Below are 16,418 nucleotides of genomic sequence, written 5' to 3' on the forward strand. Positions count from 1 at the left end.
CCGCAGTCTTGCTACTCGACATTGTTCAGATTCAGTTAGTTCTGGCACAAGTGACGCAATCAGCCATTTCTAATTTGTCCGGTGCACTAACTCATATTGTAGGTGCCTGCTGGTACCTGCCTCCATTTTATCCTGTTACTTCCGGACCAGACAGGCCTCCCTCAAAGCCTCGACCTAAATAAAAATTATTATTCTTGTGATTATTACTACTATAATTAATATTGGTTATTGTTAGTATTACGAACAGCTGTTTCTCACTTCGTTCTATATAAAAAACAAGAGGCTTCAAGGATGTAGCAGGTTTGCATATTGCTTAATCTGTAATTATTACTGAGCTTGCAAGCTTCATGCAATGACGTATGTATATACGTCATTGCATGAAGTTACTTGTGTAGTGAGAGAGGTTAAGCAGTTCCACATCCCCCGCCCCAAAAAGCTACTGATATGGGTTATGCTGAATTTGTGTGTACAACGTGTAACAAGTGAGATCAAATCTTTATTTACACTGAATAGCTTACAAAGGGATGACCACAAAAAACAGCTGCCAATACGCGCTACACTACACCCGAACTTATGTAAGAATGGCGACCGTTGCAACTTACATCCATAGGGCTAGCAAATAAAATAAGTATAGTAGGTATCGGTCAGTAGGTGACAAGAGCAAATGGGCCTGTCAAAGCATGCTCTAATTACCTTTCAAGATGCTGCCGAGTGCCAATATGCAAACATACAACATTCTGTGGCCCCTTCAATAGATTGCAACATGAAAATAGAGCATTCACAAATATCAAGTAGTTATTGTTGATTAAGTAGTTATTGTTGTTTTTGCAAGAAAGCTGCACTGTGCTGTTTAAATGAGCGCACAAGATGAGCAGTGTAGCAAGAACAATATTGAGCCAATGCATGGCTGCACAGCTCTATTGTGCCGCCATGCATTGTCATGAAAAAGGACAATGCTTGATGATAACGTTCCTTTTCACTTGTTCTCATTTGTCCATCGCATACTTTCAAAAGTGCCGCTACAGAAGGCTGAAATGGTGGTGATGATCATGCCACGTTCCCTGAATTCCACAGAGAGAACATCATGTCAATCTGAGAACAAAGAAGCCATAAAAATAAACCGAAATGCATACACTGTTTCGATTGCTATTTTGTTTCTTCAATATCGAAATGAACCCACTTTCTCTCTTGGGGCGACTTTGTTCTAGAAGTCTTCGCCATCTTGACAGAACAACAAAAACATTAGGGCAGCACCCATTCTTTGTGTTTTGTGATGGTCAGTCAGCATCTTGGGAACATGCTTGCTCAGTTTCCGATACAGGAGTTTCTTACACTGATATAAAATCTAATTATAATATTCCTGGAATTGAGTCATCATCACTCAACACAGGCATTGTGAATAGGTAAAGTTCTTTAATTGCCTGATCCACTTGCTAAACAAGATCATCGAATGACACTCACTTCCTTCCCTGCCCATCTTCATCATAAAGTTCTTGCACAGCTGCTGTCACTCATGAAAGTTGTACCATACACACTACTCAATTAAAAATGAATTTCAGCTGGATTGCACCCATCAAGCAAGCAGAAATCAATTGACAGCATTCGCAAGTCTCCCTTCGAGGGAGACTTATTTGAGGCTTGTTTACATGACGACCGAGTGCTCGAAATTGACAATAATAATCTCATGCAATGGACTGGCTTACTAAAGACACTAAAAAACACATCTGATTGTACTGAATTTTCAGTGCAAAGTTCATTTCTAGACCTATCATACCTTGAAAAAGATTGGCCTCATAGATGAAGACATGAGGCAATACGAGCGCAATAGAACAAAGTCACAGCTTTGTCGGAAAGGTGAAGCAATGAACGTGATAGCGACAAATTGAAAGGTCATGGGCAGAATGAAAAGCAGATCGAAATATGCCCCACGTTTCTCACACACAAATGACGTACAAAACGTACTCACAGGTACGGGTGCACGCGAATAAGTGTCTCATTTCTTACTTAACTGTGTCGGAAAAGCGTGCGCTGTTCGGTAACGGAGACTTTAATGATTGCAGTGACCTTTGTGCTCCCGGTAACTACAGCAGAATTGTTCCAAATAAAGCCCGAGCCCAGCCAAGGCGTATGACTTTGCCTTCCTCGCCACCGCGAGATAAGGGCGGGTGAGGGAGCGTCGCTCTCCTTCTCTAAGCCAGGCAAAGTATGCATAGGAGGTTAGCGCGGGCACCGCCCCGTGATGTGGTGACGCACTCATTGCGCCATCTTGTCGGTAATGCTGAAAACACCATTCCTCCTGAGACGCTGGTGAGCAGCGGTAAGTGGCAGACCTTGCCGCTTGCCGTTTGAATGGTGAAGAATGTTCTCCGGGGGGGTGGGCAGTACCTAACGCCTCACTTTCACGACGCAGAGGTCTCACGTTCGATTACATGTGCCGGAGTGTTTTTTCTGTTTTTTTCTTACGTTTTCTTATATATGGATACGTATACATATACGGTGCATGACATCGACGCCCAAGTCGATGCCAACGTCGACGCCGGCGGCACAGTCTAGCCGAGAGTGTCCGTATATTTGCTATCGCAATAAAAATGAAAAGGTGATCACTAGCTGTAACGTAACACATCGCAGTGTGAAAGCAAATTGAGAGTACATGAAAGAAAGCACAAATGATGCACAAGTATAACAGATTGGGCTACTTGAGCTGCATTACAATAACATTTCAAAGCTGTCTTTTATGATCTTACTAAACCCACTACACTTGTAAGAGTCATTTTTATTTTAACAGGCTCTTCATTGCAACCTAGTAATACAATGACGCAACTAGTAATACATCGAGAAATGAACGTCTGCTAATTGTTCAACATATTGGTCACGAGTTTGGTCACGAGTTTCTGTATCCCTGTGACGCCGCACTGCTATGAAACATCAGAGTACCTGCCTCCTCGATATCTAAACCGAAAATGTCTTTTTTAGAATGATGGCGATTCAAATACTTATGATGCATTTACGGGCCCTTCAGGTTACAGGCGCTTTAGGTTTCTCGACACCAGTATTTTTATCTAGAGCGACAATCCGAATATTTTAAAAATTTGTTACAGTACTCCTTTTATGTTCTGCCCGTGTTAAAAGCACACGGAAGCACTTTTAATAGTTTTGTATGAAATGAATTTACTACAGAGGCCTCTAGGAACAGCCACCTTTTAATAGCTTGCACAAACCCTCTACTGAGGAGTAACTTTTGGGCTACTCAATTCTTTTCAGTAATAATAAGAATATTTTCAAACATGTTCCATTCGGAACAACAAACATTCCTCTCCAGTTTTGAATCTCCGCTGTCTTTTATCTACTAGCAAAATGGGACTGTGATTTTAATCGCTGCTTTTATGTGAACTCTCTCAGAGATTCGTGTAAAATGACCCTGAAAAGCTTTACCAAAAATGCACTGGACCTCATCTTTTATTTGCACTGATTATTAGTCTCCTGCCACAGAACTATTTTTCAATTTATCCAATAGGTCGATGTATGCAATAATATTGCACAAGGTGCACAAATTCTTTATCCCCTTGACCATGCTGGAAGCTATGCAGGTGAAGTGATGCATGGCCCAAAAGTTATGCTTTGCACAGCAAGACTTCAAACATGTTTGATCTTTTTTTTCTTTGTCCATATCAGCTGCTGCTTGTGGTTTCGACATGCAGAATACAGGCACGTAGGGACATTTCATAGACACTTACGGAGCTTCAATGATTAACTACTGTAAAACACATGAAAGCTACAAAAATCACCATCAACACAAGATCTTTTTTCAAGGCGCCAGCTGCAGCCGTAATATCCATTAAATTGTTTCATGTTCAGTATTGTTGCCCTGGCTGGAGATTCAACATAGCAAACAACCACACGAAATTTTGACTCAATGAGAGCTTCAGCATGTGACCATACCAGAGTTCCAATGTCTCTCTCTTCCTTGAAAGTGCAATATTCTTGCATTTATATTCGAAGGGAAGCTCGTTGATCATTACTTGAATGGGCCAAATCGAACTCCTCGAAGAATCGAACACTGGCGCACCGGTCGTAGTGCAGCTCTACGGAAACTTCGATCACCTGGGGTTCTTCATTGTGCATTCAAATCTGAGCACACGGGCCTACATCATTTTAGCGTCCATCAAAAATGCAGCCACTAGAGCCGCGATTTCATCCCGCGACCTGTGGGTCAGCTGACGAGTGCCTTAGCCACTAGACCACCACGGTGGGACACACCAACCGCCATCTGCCAAAATTTCAGTGTGCGCAGACCACTTAGAAATTTTTTACTTAAAGCTATTCTCTGCGCACTTGCTAGAAGGGTAGTTAGAAATTTTTTAGTGTTAAGAGTGGGATTAATGATAGCCATTCGTATTTCTTGGAATACTAACCAAAAATATTTATTGGTGCCTCAGCAAGGTGGTGCATTGGTTATGGTGCTCGACTGCTGACCCGAAGGCTGCGGGGTCGATCATCGGCCGTGGTAGCCGCATTTTTGATGGAGGCAAAATTGCTCGATTCCCGTGTGCTTAGATTCAGACACGCGGTAAAGAACCGAATATGGTCGAAATTTCAGGAGCCCTCCGCTACGGCTTCTCTTATACTCATCGTAGTTTTGGCACATTAAACGTGATCAATTATTATCTTTACGCATTTACCGCAAGCGGTAAGCAGCTTTTGATGGCGCATCAGCACGTTCATTGTCATCTGCAGTGTGGTGCAAAGGATGTGCTTTGAAGCAGCCCTGACGTTGACCTGTAAGCAAGGAATGATGCGTGATTCTCTAGCAAATACGCTTTAGGCGCGTATATGAATGCTGTCTATAGAAAAGCATCCAAGAATTTTACGTGGAGCCGATAGACCATCACAACAACTTTGACAGTCTATGTACATTAGAAGCGGGGCTTCAATCTTTGTTGTAATGTGTACAACAGCGGGTGCTTCTCAATATTTTGATAGCGAAGAAAAAAGGCCGGGTATATTATACTGTGTTTTTAAGACTAGAAGCTATACATTCACTGAATTACAAACCCTGGGATCAAGAACCATTAAGCGTGTACTGATAAGCAGACTCAATTTACTGGTTCTACAGGCCTTGCTGTCACTCAGGCTCTGATAATCGCTTCATTGTCAAAGCATTGATTCGTAGCAATAATAACAGCCTTACTACATCGTGACCCATGCAGATGTCACTGCCGCGTTTGCGTCTTCGTAATTCGAAGATGTATACTTGGGATTTGTATATCTCGAGACCGAAGCTACTTATTACACTTACTGCTCTATCTTTCACTACCTTCTAGTGCACTGTATACGAGCAGTGGTTTATTAGGATATGGCAAGGATGCGATGGAGTTCTGGATGTTTAGGGCATGTTTCAATGGTAGCGTGAGTGTGCCGTTATTGCTGCTGTTGGCTTCACTGACGGACCGGCTAGCTCAGTCTGCGCATGAACTGGCGCCCAGCACACAACCAGAACCAGCAATGCAGCAAGGCGTTTTGGGGCTCCAACCACGACACACAGCAATTGGTCGTCTTCTGACCACTGAAGGAGTTGCCGGAATAAAGGGATGTGACCTTGAAACTTTACCTCTTGTCAAGAACGCCTCTATAAAAAATTTACCGAGTCAATTTTAATGAGTCATTGTTTCTATGAAGTCTTTCAACCTTATTCGAATGAGCGACACATCTGCTACAAAGTATACACTGTAAAACTGCATCTATGCCCTTGAATTTGAACATTTTGTATTTGAGATATGTAACATACGGAGTGGGGAAAGACTGGTTGTACTCATGGGCAAAAGCTAGTTGCGGGTCCAATAAAAAGAACACATAATTACGCGTACATAGCGAGACACATTCCGTGCATGCATATATTTTATCACACTGTAGACATTGCTCGAATATACTAGGAAATTTGTCATAGCGAAAAACTTGTATAACACTGATAATTTGTAGCGTCAGCATGCAGAAGCACTGGTAAAGAACAATAGTATCGAGAAGCAACACGTTCCCTGACTACATTAGGCCGATAGGACTGAAGACCAATTGTCAGTAGGATGCAAATATAATCAAACCATGGTGTCACCCTTCGGTGGCACAGAAAGCGTTCTCACGATACACAAACTTGACAGTTGTCATTCATCAGATGTACAAGTCGTGCTGTTCCCATGATATACGCGCCAGAATAATGCTCTTTCTGAATCAGCTTTTCTGCCTCTTTCTGTTTGCACAACTCAATGCTGCAAAATAAAAGTGCACCTGGTCGTCTATTCCTGGTCGCTTTCATCCGGTCTCAGTTCTTATCTGGCGTTGCCTTATAGTTATGAGGATTGCGTCGCCTCAAGGCGACATAAGTTGTAAATTATTACTCTTTTATTTATCGCTGAGCGTGTCACTGGGCTCTCACCTTTCGGATTTTTCGCGTTCGCGCCATGCCTGTATGACTTTATACTGTCGTACTAGGGTGAAGCATTTAAACCTTCGTTTGCATTTCGAATTGCACCCTTAATTAGGGGACGCCAAATTCGTAAGAAGCATTTGGCACATTCCAACACTTCAGAGAATCGGGTTCATGCGACACAGTCGGCGAGTGATTGCATATGCTACATTTTGCGGCATTGAGCCAAACATTACCAGGGGAATAGGCTGTTTATGTAAGCGTAGAAGTCGTGTGCACATTGTGCATTTACCTTGAACGTTGATTACACTGGCATGTATATAATATGTTCGCGCTGCTAACCAGGGAAAATTTTCGAGCATGGAGATACACTCGCATACTTGCCAAGCACTTTTCCGCCGGCGTCTTACGTGACTCGTGAGTCAAGAACATCTCAGGAGCTGTTGATGGAGCCCTTTAACTGCGAGATTCGAAGTGAGTCTGATGACAGGCGTGCCAATCGATGGAAGTGTTCGAATTTTTTGTGCTAGCAAGGCATTTGTACATATTTATCCCTTGGTAATTACCGAAAAATATTAAGAATTTAAGTAGAATTTCCATCATGTACAACAAATTTTGTTTATTTTCGGACACAGTTTTTTTCCGTATATCGACAGTAATTCATAAGCGTCCTCATATGTCGAAGCGCAAGTTGTCTCAAAGCGCTCAAAAACGTGCAACCACTCCCTCGGGGGAAGTAAGAGTTCTATTAAAGGAAGCTCGCCCCGCCACGGTGGTCTAGTGGCTAAGGTACTCGGCTGCTGACCCGAAGGTCGTGAGATTGAATCCTGGCTTTGACGGCTGCATTTCCGATGGAGGCGGAAATGTTCTAGGCCCGTGTACTCAGATTTGGGTGCGCGTTTAAGAACCCCAGGTGATCAAAATTTCCGGAGCCCTCTGCTACGGCGTCTCTCATAATCAAATAGTGGTTTTGGGACGATAAACCCCACAAATCAATCAATTATATAAGGAAGCTCATGATCGTAATTTTAATTTGCTTCTGTACACCTTCAAGCAGGGGGGGGGGGGGGGGTGTAAAGGCACGGGTGCATTGGCACCTTTTACCGGGTAAATGTGGGACCGCTCCTGCAGCACCCGGAGTTCAGAAACTTTGCATCCTTTCAGATTTCGTCCCCACATTTCTGCCATTTCTTGGATATTAATGGATAAGTAGGACACACACAAACTGGAAGCATGAGTCCCTACTCCTGTAAAAAATTAAGTGTATACAAGTTGCACGCGCTTATTTTATCTTTTCTTTGTGCAGGCAGAGGACCAACCTGCTTGCGTCGCAAAGTTTCGCAAGCTGCATGATTGCAAGGAAACTATGTGCGCCGTCTTAACAAAAGTGAATTGAATTCAATACGACCTGTCATACTCGCGATTGTTGATACGTAATTTTTTCATTGGTTCAGGTATTCTGGGTTCAATATAGGCTAATTGTGTTGTTATGTCAGTTGTAAACTAAACCTGTTTTTATAACTCAACACTTTCACACTAAGTTTGTCTGTATTTTTTATACAAACGTACAATAAAAAGTTTATTTCAGTTGTGCCAAACGAATTTCATGTTACTAAGAAATCAGTCTGCTTAAACTTCACCTCTTCAGGCAACACAAACAAAATTTTAAAAAGTATAACAAAATTTTAAGGCCACATTGGCGTAGTGGCCAGTAGACCCGAAAAAAGTCATGAGCTCATTTCGCATGCATGTGAAGTGGGAGAATAGGGCTTCTGCGACAACCCTCCTCCTCTCAATTTTGCGCCCTTTTTCTCTATTTGTAGACCGCCCCGCCGCGGTGGTCTAGTGGCGGCTGCTGACCCGCAGTTCGCGGGATTGAATCCCGGCTGCGGCGGCTGCATTTCCGTGGAGGCGGAAATGCTGTATGCCCGTGTGCTCAGATTTGGGTGCACGTTAAAGAACCCCAGGTGGTCGAAATTTCCGGAGCCCTCCACTACGGCGTCTCTCATAATCATATCGTGGATTTGGGACGTTAAAACCCACAAATCAATCAATCAATCAATCAATAAATCAATCAATCTATTTGTAGACATCACTAGCCACGTCATGTAAGAAATTTTCTGTTCATGATTTATTTCTGGGGCGCTTCCTGGCAACCGCCAGTGGTAAAAGCGGCTCTGCCACTGCCGAGAGCGAATTCATCGGAGCTATAGGGAGTTTCCGCCCAATAGTAGTCCTCTCAGATTTGCCTAAAGCGTGTTTTTTTTTTATTTGCAAGGCGTAACAAGCGACGTTTCCAGGAGACTTTTTACATTTCCTCGAGAAACCCAGCTTTCTTCCAAATTCTGTCGACTCAATCTATAAATGTCTGCCTTTTTTTTTTCGATCATCAGTGTAGTATACTTTTGTGGTCATTCTCTGAAAGGGAAAAAAAAACAAGATTTTCTTTTTGACACTGCATACACAATACAACTCAATTACATTTGAGATACCATGCAATAATTTTCAGGTAGTGTTACGGGAGTAATTACCTGAAAGTACGCAAAATAATTTTGTGACACTCTGAGAAGTTCTCAAGACAGTCTAGAAAATATCTTGTTTTTGGCAAGTATTGTCACAGTTACCGAATATCGGTCAGTGCTTCTCCAGGCATCATTGACTGAAATGGGCCGGGTCGGGTTGGGCCGGGCTCAAATATTTTGTGCCCGGACCGGCTACGGGCCGTTTTTAAAAACACCGGGCCGGGATCAGGCAGGCTGGAGCATGAACTTTCGGGCCGCGCCGGGATCAGGCCAAAAAAAAATGACTCATGCAGGGCTCTAACCTAGGCTTCCGGAGATCCTGCAACATTTTAATATGTCTGCTGAACCATAGAAATACAACCTAATATTTTTAAACTGCAATAACAGATGAATCAACACTGGAAGCAGTATTGACGTAAACTCGACGAGACGCCGGCAACAAAAGACTACGCATGTAATCTTTATATTCTTTAATGCTTTGTTATACACTTATGACTAGCTAGCATTGCAAACACAACTGACATTACACAGACAATGCGCCTGCATGCAGTGTTTTTTGGTATTGGCTCTGCCTTCAGTGTAGTCTAATTAATAAGCCGTTTGTATTTATATGATTCACCAAGTTATATTCATGCATTGCTTGACCCCCAGAGGGTACCGCTTTACGTACGCTTTACTTTACGAATGATGTACACATCATCGCAGCCTGAAGTGTACTTCGTATCAGTAATACTGATGTTTTAGCTCTAACATGACTGTAGAGTTTGCTTCAGACCACCAGTTACCCTTCAATTGCGAGTGTTGCCGACGTGCTTGGAAAGCCTGCAATGTTCGCAAAACTACTACACTTGCAAAGGCATTTCACTTCACCTCGTAACACTTAGTTCAAAGCTGATTAAAATGCAGCATCGATTCACTTGGTGACTGCTTCTCATAAAACCAATCCCCAAACCAATGCCCAGAAACAAATTTTCTTGTTTCTTGCTACCCTATCCAACCCACAGCGGGGTACCAAATCGTATATTGGCTGGTTACCATCGCCATCTTTTCGAAACATGTTCCTTTCTGTTCCTCTTGTTTGGTATGTTATTCCGTGTCCTTTCTTTACATTAAGATATTCTGTGTCCAGAAGTTAGAGTCAAGTGGCCAATTGCACATAATATTTTACGCTGTTCTTTATTTCACTCATCACATCATATCACAAAATTTGGCTATTTACGTATATACTGAGTTGGTTTTCTTTAAAGCTTGATTAAAAACATTGAGCAAGCGTGTACAATGGCAAATATAATGAAAGGAAAAAGGACGTAAGGCAAGTGACCTAAGTACGTAACACAACGTACAAAGAGCAGAGTGAAAATATACGTGATGCACTAAAGAACGTACAGCAAAAATGATTACGAGAAGAGCCCTTGAAGGATGCCACAGTGAAAAAGCGTGAACACATTATAAACGCTTGAATTTAAGTGATTTATACCTGTCCAGTGATTATTCAAAAAATGACTGAAGTTTGTCAAGAAACATTTCTGGGTTCCTTAATGTAGCGATACCATCGGAAAGGCTGTTTCACGAGGCAAGAACACGTGGAAAAGCAGGTCATTTATACGCTTTTGTAATTCTTGAAATTCAAACAAAAATCTGGCTATTATAGAGGTGCCTGGACGCGCATGCGACGTGCAGAAGCGGCAGGTGATGTCACTCATCATTGTATACATTCTAATGAACCATAGATGCCTTAGCGCCCACTTAACTGAAGCACATAGGTAAGATGCTAATGTCGGTGGAAATGAAGCATTCCACGACATGCTTAACAAAGAAATTGGGTAGAATGTGCAAGAACATTTCCTTCTTGATTGATTGATATGTGGGGTTTAACGTCCCAAAACCACTATATGATTATGAGAGACGCCGTAGTGAAGGGCTCCGGAAATTTAGACCACCTGGGGTTCTTTAACGTGCACCCAAATCTGAGCACATGGGCCTACAACATTTCCGCCTCCATCGGAAATGCAGCCGCCGCAGCCGGGATTCGAACCCGCGCCCTGCGAGTCAGCAGCCGAGTACCTTAGCCACTAGACCACCGCGGCGGGGCAACATTTCCTTCTGGGTAGTTGACCTGTTTCTGTATGTTGCGACGTTGAGGAGTTTTGGAAAGGTATTTACCCAATTTATACATTACGTTTGTACGAGCGGCTTTTTACCGTGGCGCTACAGTGAGGTGAAAGTTGCATATCCGTGGGTTTTAATACTTGCTTTTACAACAAGTATGTTGAATGGACATAATATGCTCTGAAATTTAAGAAAAATACTACTAGAAAACAAAGCCATGCACAGTGTCAATATTTATGAAATTGAACATAGTAACGCGTTTGCTTGCGCGCTCCAGTGGCTGCTGGCAGCGTGTTCAAGCGGGAGCTAGTGTAACCTGTCTCCTTTTACGTCACCTCATCGTGAGCAAAAACCATTCGGTGCTGATATGGTTCCATCGGGCAAGATTACGACCCCCCCCCCTCGAAGCTGATTGCTCGAGAGCCGGTGATCGCCTTGAAGGGGCGGTGGTTGCCATTTTGCTAGCGGTTCCACATCGGCCCGGTCATCTTGTTTTGCTCGCCACGAGATGACGAGAGAAGAGAATGTGGTTGCTATTGCTCCCGCTTGAACGCGCTGCCAGATGCCGCCGGAGCGCGCAGGCTACGCGCTTCGCATGCACAGGCCTACAGGAAGACAAGTAAAAATGCAGTACGTATAGAAAAAATCACTCGGGCGCATCATACGCAGCGAACCATCAGCCCCAGTCCATCGCAATATAATCAGCACGCATGTTAATACAAATGTCGTCACGGCCGGAAATTGCTTCCCGGTACCTATCAGACATACGCTGTTGCTACCGCCGCCTATTTTTTTCTCCCTTTTGCCGGCAGTGCACCGCGCCGTGGCAGACAACACCTGTGGCAGGATGTGCACGGCACGTTTTGTGCGAATTTCATCTAGCCATGAGAATCGCATCCTGAGTTATACGTGCGTGCTTTGGAAACAAACGTCAGTTGGCCAGTCCAGCTTTTGTTTCATTTTGAAATAACATATCCGATCGTTCTGCAAAGATCCCTGCTGCAGATTGATTCATCAAAGGTGAGGCAAGTCTGCGTGGCTAGCACGCCTATGTTTTACTACGGTGTTGTGTTCTGTGAACGTGATATGGACTTGTTCTACTACTCGCCACAGTCTTGCTTAGGCCAACGTAAAGATTGTGTTGCGAATACGCACTTTTGTAAAGATCGAGTGTGAAGCAAAATGTTGATATGTGCTATCACTGGACTAATAGAAGAATTTGTAAAATGCTTCTTCTAAACGCGTTGTAGAGAAGGTTTCGTGTTTTATGATGATATCATAAAAAATGGAGGACGGAACAAATCAGCTCATCTTGTACACAGAATAGTATCTAATAATAACCCATAAGAAACAGCGCCTATGTGATGACGGCTTCAGACTCATTGACATACGTAATGTTGCACTATATGATGAGACGATATAAGGCTTCTTTATATGGGCGGCCTAATTCCCATGGTCTTTTCGCCCATTTACGAGTGTCAGCGTGATTTTGAGCTTCTGTGACCCACTCAACAGCGTCTGGGTAGCTTTTACATCACCTCTGAAACTTGAAATGAAAAAAAAATTTATTCACAAGATGTAATTATCTTGCGACGCATTTACAACTGATAAGGCTCGTGCAAAACACCTGATATATTATTGCTAAAATGAAGGAGCACATGCATTGTGTTCTGTCACGATGCTTAAAGTACAGGCGTAAAATATTTACGTTGAAGAAACGTATGCAGGGATTGTACAAGACGCCCTCTGTTTAAACTTTATTTTTTACCAACACGCTAACCTACTGTTTCGTTGAAAAACGTTGCTGGCCTTCACGAATGTCCAGGGTTGGCTTTCTTCAAAGAATGATTTTAAATAATAGGTGTCTAGCCAACAAAGTAGGCTTCCTAATAATGTTTTGGATACACGTCATTACGTGGGCAATATTCAATAAATTAATCATGTCAGAAAGAAAAGAAATGTGTCCTAATAATAGGATTTGTTAATTTGTGAATCGACTCATGTTTAATGAGCTAAGAATGCAGATTTTATATGCTCACCGATACCAAGTACACACTACATCAAAGGAGTGACAATACTTTCTACTAGTTACATGGTGGTCTTGTAATTTTCCTAACATCACTAATCGCTTCTGGAGTGCAAAAGTCGAAATAATCAGCCTTGTATATACCCGAATCAATTATTTCTGCGCGCATACAGTGGCTGCATGGATGAAAGAAATCAGCGCATTAATTTTATCCAAAACTTTATTATGGACATTTAGCTCTGAACAGGGGATGCATGTTGGCACTCAGACGATATGGACATCACTTGAGAGCCAATTGGCCTTGTCCACGAGGCGTTCTAGGTGACAATCTCGTCAGATAGTAGCGTAAGGAAGCGAGAAGTAACGCACACCCGAACAAAGGCTTTATGTGCAACCCGTTGGCCTCTTCTCAGTTGGACACGTCTTCACTGCCCCTTGCTGTCCAGTACAGTTACCTCTCCCGGAGAAGAAAGAAGCCGTCCCGGCTACTTATGGGTAGCAGAGCCCCTGTAAGTTGCCGGCGGATTGTATGAACGCTTTCAACGTTTGACATATACACTTTTGCGCTACCGGTGGCGCTTGTCTGAAGGTGGTTCTAAGGGTTCAATGATATATTTCACACCAGACGTTTGCTTTAACACATTGTAGGAACCCTCGCACTTCGAAGGAAGTGTTCGTGAAAATACAGGGCATGTGGCAGTGACCCAAAGCCATACTAGCAAGCCAGGATCATAAGATGCAGGGTGACAGCAGGATCCCGGCAGTGCTTCTGACATTGCTGGTCCTCAGATGTCAACATGCGGGAGAGCTTGCGGCACGCTTCTGCGTGAGAAGCTGGTTCATACAAAGGTGCAGGTTCTGTGGCATTAGTGCTATACAGAAGAATAGTGTCCATGGTGGAGGATGACTCACGCCCACAAAGTAGAAAGAAAGGGAATAATCTCGTGGTAGCCTGCGCGGCTGTGTTATAGGCATATGTGACAAATGGGGGCACATGGTCCCAATTGGTGTGGTCAGACGTGACATACATGACCAACATGTCGCCAAGAGTTCGATTAAAGCATTCCGTCATCCCATTAGTATACGGGTGATATGCAGTTGTCGTGCAGTGAATGATACGGCATTTTTCGAGGAGAGCTTCAATGTCGTCGAAAAGAAACACTTGGCCTCGGTCACTGAGTGATTCTCTTGGGGTGTCGTGGTGCAGAGTAAACGAAGAAACATTGCGTGAAGTAGTGCTAGGTAAAGGTGAAGTCTCTGCATAACGTTTCAGATGGTCGATAGCCACGATCACCTATCGGATGCCGTCGGGAGTGCTTGGTAAAGGACCAAAAAGATGAATTCTTGCACAATCAAATGCAAGTGTTAGGCAAGGGAAAGGCTGTATTGGGGCAGCTGAATGGCGAGGAAGATCTTTGGGACGTTGGCACGCGATGCAGGAGCGTACACAGTGACGGACGAAGCGGTACATGCCACGCCTGTAATAGCGAAGGCGTAGGCGTTCGAAAATCTTAACTACACCTGCATGCGCGCACTGTGGTTCATCGCGAAACGTCGCAAAGATGTCCTGGAACAGTGGCCGAAGAACGTCGTCCGTAAGGTGATTGCGGCGGTATAAAAGTCCATCGCGAACGAAGAAGTGGCGTGCTTGGCGTCGTAATGCCCGGCTAGCAGGAGGCGTCGTAATGCCCGGCTGGCAGGAGGCGTCGTTGGCTGTTGCAGAAAGATGACTATAAAAATATTTCATGGGCCCTTCTTCTGCTCGAAAGCCATGTTGGTAGCGGAGAGGGAGGACTCGGTTAGTGGGGTATAGGAGAATCGGTTTTGCCATGTAGTGGGGAGTGTGACAAGGCATCTGGGTCGGAGTGTTTCTGCCGGAATGCTAGAGCACGCAAATGTTGTATTCCTGTAGCCGAAACGCTCATCGAGCGAGACGACCTGAAGGCTCTTTCAAGGAAGAAAGGCAGTATATGGAATAATGGTCTCTTATTACGTCGAACGGGTGGCCATAAAGGTATGGACAGAACTAAGTTATGGCCCAAATTATCACCAGGCATTCCTTTTGTGCGACTGAATAGTTAGTTTCAGTCTTCGTCAGAGCACGACTGGCAAAAGCAATGGCCTAGTCACCGAAGCCAGCTTTTCGTTGAGCAAGGATGGCGCCAAGGCCCTCACCTCTGGCGTCTATCTGTATTTCTGTCGGTGCGCTTGGGTCGAAATGCCGCAGGTTCGGTGTAGAGGTATGACATAGCGTTTTAAACATGGCATCGGAATGTGGTGACCAGGTCGAAAGGTTGTGGTCAGCACAAAGTAGCTGTGTGAAAGGGGCTATTGGTTGCAAAGTTGCGTATAAAGCGTCGAAGGTATGAACATAACCCGAAAAAGCTGCGAAGTTCTTTCAGGGCTTCAGGTTGTGGAAAGCTAGCGGTAGCTTACAGTTTCGATGGATCAAAAAGTACCCCGTCTTTTGTCACGACATGGCCTAGAATGACCAGCTGCCGAGAAGCTAAGTAACATTTCTTCAAGTTGAGCTGAAGGCTGGCGTTGGCGATGCATGTGAGGGTGCGTTCGAGCCGAAGCAGGTGAGAAAGAAAGTCTGGCAAAAAGGTGACAAATTGGCCAGGCAACAAAGGCAGATTTACCACTGGAGCCCCCACAGGATGTTATCCATCATCCTTTTGAATGTGGCAAGCGTATTTCTTAGGCTAATGGGCATGTCAGTAAGCTCATATAAAGCATCTGGGGTAACGAAGACAGTCTTGGGGCGGTCTGCTACCGCCACAAGACCTGCCAGTAGTCGGATCGTGAATTGAAGGACGAGAAAAATTCTGCGCCTTGGTGACAGTCTAGCGCGTCGTAAATACGACAAAGTGGGTGAACACTCTTATGGGTTATGTTGTTGAGACGATGGTAGTCCACATACAAGTGAATGGTGGCATCTTTCTTTTTTACCAACACTACAAGAGAGTCCCAGGGACTCTGCGAAGGTTGTTAACACCACGTTCAAACATATCTCCTATGTGCTTGTCGATCCCACGGCGCTTCGTTGTGGACACACGATATGGCCGTTGACGGAACGGTGCGTGGTCTGCAGTGTCGATGTGATGAAGAACAGTGCAAGTGTGGCCTAAGTGAGCTTGTATAAGGTCGGATGATGTACCAAACCAGTCGAAGAGCGCGACCAGCAGAGCTTGCTGGTTGGGTGCGAGATTAAGGTCAATGCAGCGAGAAAACGGTAGGTCAAGTGACGGCTGCGCAGGAAGAACATCAACGTTCACAGCATCAACCTGTAGAGGAGTGGAGTCATCAATCACATGATAGACAAAGCTTCGATCAAGGTCGT

General features: G+C 44.1%; 1 protein-coding gene across 3 annotated transcripts in view; it reads left to right on the forward strand.

The window, feature by feature from the left end:
- The first annotated feature begins 11,850 nt into the window (after positions 1 to 11,850).
- Positions 11,851 to 16,418, forward strand: part of LOC119161049 (superoxide dismutase [Cu-Zn]) — a 47,652-nt gene continuing 43,084 nt past the window's right edge. Inside the window, exons 1-2 of one of the 3 annotated variants that reach the window (XM_075880035.1) lie at positions 11,851 to 12,069; positions 13,489 to 13,584. The gene's annotated coding sequence lies outside the window, so the exon portion shown is untranslated. The remainder of the gene's footprint in view (positions 12,070 to 13,488; positions 13,585 to 16,418) is intronic. The other 2 variants (XM_037413373.2, XM_075880036.1) reach the window with 2 other exon arrangements.

Source organism: Rhipicephalus microplus, chromosome X (genome assembly GCF_043290135.1).
Source record: "Rhipicephalus microplus isolate Deutch F79 chromosome X, USDA_Rmic, whole genome shotgun sequence".
Lineage (NCBI taxonomy): Eukaryota > Metazoa > Arthropoda > Arachnida > Ixodida > Ixodidae > Rhipicephalus > Rhipicephalus microplus.